General features: G+C 30.1%; 1 long non-coding RNA gene across 1 annotated transcript; it reads left to right on the top strand.

Moving 5' to 3' along the window:
- Window positions 1-4,378: 4,378 nt before the first annotated feature.
- LOC116014873 lies at window positions 4,379-5,523 on the top strand. The gene is made up of 2 exons (XR_004097502.1): window positions 4,379-4,911; window positions 5,066-5,523. It is a non-coding gene; the product is annotated as an uncharacterized LOC116014873 (long non-coding RNA).
- The last annotated feature ends 941 nt before the right edge of the window (window positions 5,524-6,464 follow it).

Here is a 6,464-nt window from a genome sequence, read left to right as displayed (position 1 = left end):
ACTGTATTATTAAAATTAGTAATCTAGAATTGTATTACGAATAGGAAAGTAAAAAATAATATGTTTTATTAGAAATTCTATTACCACAATTTAATTTACAATTGTAGTATGAATACAATTGTATTACTATATTTTACAATATTACGTAAATCTTCACTAGTACAAAAAATGTCATACGCTACACCTGTAAAAGTGTTTTCGCTACACCTCTATAGGTGTAGCCGATGGTACTACCGCTGAAAGAGTAGGCTTTCCGCGGCACAGGTGCCACGAAAAGCATATGATTTTTTTAAAATTAAATACTTTTCGCGTCACCTGTAGCGGAGCAGGTGCCGCGGAAAGTATATAGATAATATTATTTTATTAACTTCCCGCGGCACCTGCTCCGCTACAGGTGCCGCAGAAAGCAATTTCTTTTTTTTTTTTATTTAGTTTACGCGGATAGCAATGGTTACATCCTATATACCAATTATTTTTGTTGTCAAGATCGATGTTGATTTTGTCTTTAATCCAAACAGGTTGATTGTAGAAAATGAGATAAATCGTAAATTTATATGAGCTCTAATATATTTAAAGAATTCACAATAATTATTTTACATACACGACTAATGAATGCTGCAACGGTAGCTATTTTTCAAATTTCTTTTTTTTTTGAATTTGAAAGATTGATTCCAACAATGTTGTAGTCTCAACGTCTTTTCAATGCATCAAGTGTGTCAGAATGTTCTATTGCTCTACATTGACATTTTTAATAATGAGTTTTAAATTAATTTATTGGGTTATTTGAATATCTTCTTTGTTAACAAATCCTCACTAAGTAGTTAATATAGTTGGCTTTAAACTGTTTTTTTAAAAATATTTTTTCCATGTTATTATAATACTTGGTAAATAAATATATAAAATTAATTTTTAGTATAACTTTGATATTTAATTACAAGATAATGTAAAAAGAAAACAATGAACAGTGTAGATTAATTAATAAGTTTGAAGGTAAGGAACATTTGCATTGTAGAAAATATAGACAATATAACTAATGAAATTATATCTCTTTTTAAATTTTTTGATAATGAATATTTTTTTTTTGAATAAAGGCATTGTAGACATCGAATTATAAATTAAAGAAATGCATATTTATTATTTTTTTTGTTGTAACTACTAATTTATTTATAATTTAATAAGAGTAATAGAGTGAGGTACTTACTTTTGAATAATATATTCTAACATATTTGTAGTATATGTTCAACAATTATGCTAACTTTGACTGGTATGAGGTTCGAACCTAAGACGTTACTTATAGAAATTAATGGGTAAGTTAAAAGTTAACGGAATATTAACGAAAAACATAATATTTAATGGAAAATTTAATCGATAATCATATAATTAAGGATAAATTAGAAAATCGATCTCAAGCAAAAATATAAATCTAAACAATCTGAACCATCCATTTGATTTAATAATTTGACCGTCATTTTTTCTACCTATTATAGGCCTAACTTTCTTTGGCTCTTATTAGTATAGTAGAGGTTTTACAATATTATGTAAATCTTAATAGTATATGAGTGTTTTGGGCATGAAGTTAAAATGGGGGACTTTGTTTTTATTAATAGTATAGATTGTGTTGCAGAAAAGTATATGTACTGTATTATTACGATAAGTAATTCTAATCTAGAAATGTATTACTAATCGGAAAGTAAAAAAAAATATTTTATTAGTAATTTTATTACCACATTTTAATTTACAGTTGTAGTATGAATACAAATTGTATTACTATATTTTACAATATTACGTAAATCTTAATAGTAGATAAATGTTTTGGGCGGAAAGTTAAAATGAAGGATTTTGTTTTTATTAATAATATAGATATAGATATAGATTAGAAAAACATTATAATAAGAGTTATTATATTATTAGAATCAGGAAAATATCTGTTATAATTTACTATCTATTCATAGCTACTTTCTCAACCAAATAAAGCACAAAGAGTCAGTGCCGCCTCCACTAAGACTCAAACGCACCTCCTCCCATGTGAAGTGCAAGCGGGTGCCAGTAGACCACAAGATCTTTGGCAAATTAATTTAGACTTTAGAACACAATGTTATAAATAATAGGTCTCATCGATTGTGAAAGATAACTAGAGAATCAAAATAATAATAGGTCTCTCTCTCTCTATACACTGTCTTTTTCAATATTCTATCTATCTTGTTTCTTAGCCCTTACTATTTTAGCTCAATCTACACTGCGTTTAGTTCGCAAATGAGAATCAGAATCGGATTGTGAATCAAATACATGGTAATGGTATTAGATTTTAATGAAAGTATTTTACATGTTTGGTAGTACAGTGGAATTGAAATGATTATCAATATTGATGTTTGGTTATGTATGACCCTATAATGTATATAAAGGTTTTAAAAATACAAAAAAAAAAAAAAATTAAGGCAATTGATTCTAATATAATGACATCCAAAGCACCAATAAAACAAAATCAAAACAAAAATCTAAAAGTACTTCTCCAAACTTAAAAATTAGATTATCAATAAGATGGAATGATATTCCTTTTAATTAGGAAACTGGATTTAATTGAAGGATAATCAAATCTCATAGTTGTGTTTTAAAAAGTTGTCAAGCAAAGATTAACTAATAACTATGATTTTGATTCTCATTCTTAGGGTGTGTTTGGAAACCCGGAAAATGATTTCCGGAAATCATTTTCCGGGTTTTTCGTGTTTGAGAGTGCTTGGAAAACCCAGTCAACGGAAAATGATTTCCGTTGACTGGGGAAAATAACACCATTTTGGCGGAAAACGACTTCCGCCCAAAATGAGCGGAAGTCATTTTCCGCCCCGTGCTCCCGTGCTAGGGACGGCCAGCCATCCCTCTCTTCGTGCTAGGGACGACTAGCCATCCCTCTCTTCGTTCCGGAGCTCTGGTTTCCCGCCAGAGCAGATCTGCTTTGGTTTCCAGCGAAAACCATAGCGACGCTCGTTGTTTTTTTTTTTTCCTTTTCTTTTTATATAAATATTATTATTTTATATATTTTGTATTTTAAATGCAATAAAAAAATTATATAATTATATTCTACTCATTTTCTGGAAAATGAACCAAACACACCAGAACAGTTTTTCAAGATGCAACCAAAAACAGAAAATCAAACAATTTTTTGAAAAATGACTCATTTTCCAGAAATCATTTTCCTGCTTTCCAAACACACCCTTAGTGTGAAAACTCATGAACCAAATACATCCTAGTTCTTTTCATTCTTTTCTTGAAGTCATAATCATCTTAAAGTAGTGTATGCTTGATGCGGGATCATATTAGTGTATGATAATATTGAAGGGAGATAATATAAAAACACAACATACAAAAATTGAGTTAATTCTATTTTTTGTCCTAGATTTATAAGTGGCAATACATTTTTAGTCCTTTTTTATTAGAACATTTTCATTTGATCCTACTATTATTGTGACATGATCATTTTTAGCCTTCCATAAACAAAATTGTTGAAATCTCATTAAATAAAAAGACATTTCAATTTTTTATATATAAAATATGTTGAGCCGCTGTATTTTTTATGTTTATTTTTTTTTAAACATTCATAATTGACGAAGATCAAAATGTCCTTTTGTGTAACGATATTTAAACTATTTTATTGATAAAGAACCAAAAATGGTTATGCCACAATAATACATGGCCAAAAGTGGATGCATCTTTTAATAAAAATGACTTAAAGTAACTATCACCTATAAATTTAGGACAAAAATGAAATTAACTCTACAAAAAATTTTATTAAAAAGAAAAAAGGAGACGCATAATTTAGGTCATAAACCGAATTTCGTCAAATAAAATATTTGGTGCATATGAACCTCAATCATATATTTGAGAGTAATTTTACATAATGTAGTCTCAATTCCTACCCTCATTTCCTACTTTTTTATGATTTGTAATGCTTTGATTGCTCAAGTTAATAGGGTTATAATGTTTATTCATTCTTTTTTGCCTTCCTTCAATTAAATTTAAACACAAGTGGAAGTGAAAATTGAGAATTAAAAGTCTATGAAGTATTTTTTTATATTTGGTTTAACTATTTTCTCAACCTATTAAAACACAAAGAGTCAATATCGCATTCACTGAGGCTCAAACTCACCCCCTTGTATATGAAGGATGTAACCGGGTGTCACTAGACCACAATGTCTTGACATTTGGCTCTTAAGTTTTATTTCTGCAGTTATTAGAAAATAGTACACCCTGTTTTCAAAAAAGAAAAAAAAAAAAGAAAAAAGAAAATAGTACACCAATGACCAATCTTTCCTCATCTATCGTTGTTTCATATCCTTATCTACTTAACCGACACCATTTTCTGATCAGGATTGAGTGGATGAGAATTTCGCCATGTTTTCGTTGTTCCTTTAAACCTGTCGTCCTTCTTGATACAGAGAATGCATCAATCATGTGCCTACTAAAAACATTTATCTTATCTTATCTTATCTTACTATATATAAAAGTTACTCCCCTAGGAAACCGTGTAAGAGCCAAAAACTCCCGCTCAAAAAAGTCATCGTATTAGTTTATATATAATCCAGCTGTAGCCAAGTAAAATATATATAAACAATTAATGCGGCACAAAGCTCAATGCATGGGGAATATAAAAAAATTTAGGGAGTAGACTTTTTGGCTTCCAGCATTGGGGAATATAAAGAAGACTACAGGATTCCCAAAAATTATCTATCCATTTCTTATCTTCAAAATCAATTCAACCAAGAGCATACATTTTTTTGAAAGCCACTCAGGAGCATACTAAATCTCTTAAAAGCCTCTCTCATTTGGTTCAAGAACACAAGTCGTGTAGAATGAGAAAAATAACAACTTCGGCAGTGATAAGAAGAAAGAGGAAGCCACAATCTACTCCAAATCCAGGTATTACAACCTTCCTAACTGCATAAACCATCACATTTAATTCTCATCATGTGCAAATATCTCAAAAATAATTTAGGTAAACAATAACCCAAATATTCAGTTTGTTACTCTAATTTTTCCCGATTTGCAAAACATAATACTCAAATTCCATCAGAGAGCAAGAAATCTATAGAAATTAGAAGATCGATGCTAAATTCAAGGAAAAAAAATAAATCACCTGGTGGCTGGTGGTTCACGTCGATGGAGCTGCTGACGTGCTTTGTTGCCGTGTTGGTCGTGGCTCGCTGGGAGAACTGGAGAAGGTCGCTATTGACGCTGTTGAACCGGAGAAGTTCGCCGGCCGTGAAGAGCTGGTCGTGGAGAGTGGGCGGTCGGCGGTCGCTCAGCGGTGGAACCTAAGCAGAAATAAGCCACGTAGGGCTGAATGGGGGAAAATAGGTCGCTGGGCGATGGTCGGTGTGTGTCAGCGGTGGAACCTAAGCAGAAATAAGCCACGTAGAGCAGAAGTAATATTTTTAGCAGTAAACCTATTTATTATTGTAATTATTATTATTATTTGTTTTAATCACTTTCAGGTTTCAACAAGTTTACTTCCAACAGGTTTCAAAAACACAGATCTCTACTCAGATCTTACATGCATGATGACTTCGATTTTACCTATACATCCACACAAGAAGAAATACACGAAATAGGAAGCACAAATGACTGAATGTTAGTCATTTTAGAAATTCGCAGATATAACTTTCAATAAATAGGATTAAATTGAAAAAAAAAAATTGAAAACCATCTGCAATTATTTGATGAATCGCACAAATTTCTCAGCGAAAAGCTATGGGTCTTGCAATAGAATTGAAAATCCTCACAAGAATTACTTGATGAATCGCACAAATGTCTCAGCGAATCTTTGATTAATGTGTGTCAAAAAAATCTTATATTACCTTCATTGATAATCGGTATTGCAAATTCCTGAATGGTCTGAAGATTTCGAGGAATGGAATAGAGAAAAGCATATTAGGTGTACTGGTAATCCGTTATCGATTAATTAATAAGATCTTTGATCTCATTAATCATTGATCTGACCCGTCTCACGGATTGAGACCCGTGAACGGTCTCACACAAGTTTTTGCATTATTATTATTAGTTTTGGTTTTTACTTTTATAGTGTAATATATTATTATGTTAAATATAATGATAATTATTATATTATATTGTTTGTATTTCTTGAATTTTGGTTTTGATTAGTTTTGTTACTTTAATTATGTAATACGGAGTATATCATTATGTTAAATATTATTATAATATTCATGAATTTTTTTTTGGTATATTAAAGGTATTATTGTATTGTTAAATAAATAATATACATAAAAAATAATATGAATAACACATGAAGTTAAATAGATTATTTGGTGTCCTCGATTTGGTGTATTCCATGGGTCACTTTGTACATCGTTCAGTGTTTTTACTAATGTTAATAATATAATATGTTTCTCAAACAATAATTTTATTTGATTATTTTAATGATTACTTTAATGAAGTTTATTTTTGCACATATT

Source organism: Ipomoea triloba, chromosome 4 (assembly GCF_003576645.1).
Source record: "Ipomoea triloba cultivar NCNSP0323 chromosome 4, ASM357664v1".
NCBI lineage: Eukaryota > Viridiplantae > Streptophyta > Magnoliopsida > Solanales > Convolvulaceae > Ipomoea > Ipomoea triloba.
The sequence above is the reverse complement of the archived record's forward strand: the minus strand, read 5'-3'. Positions and strand labels throughout refer to the sequence as shown.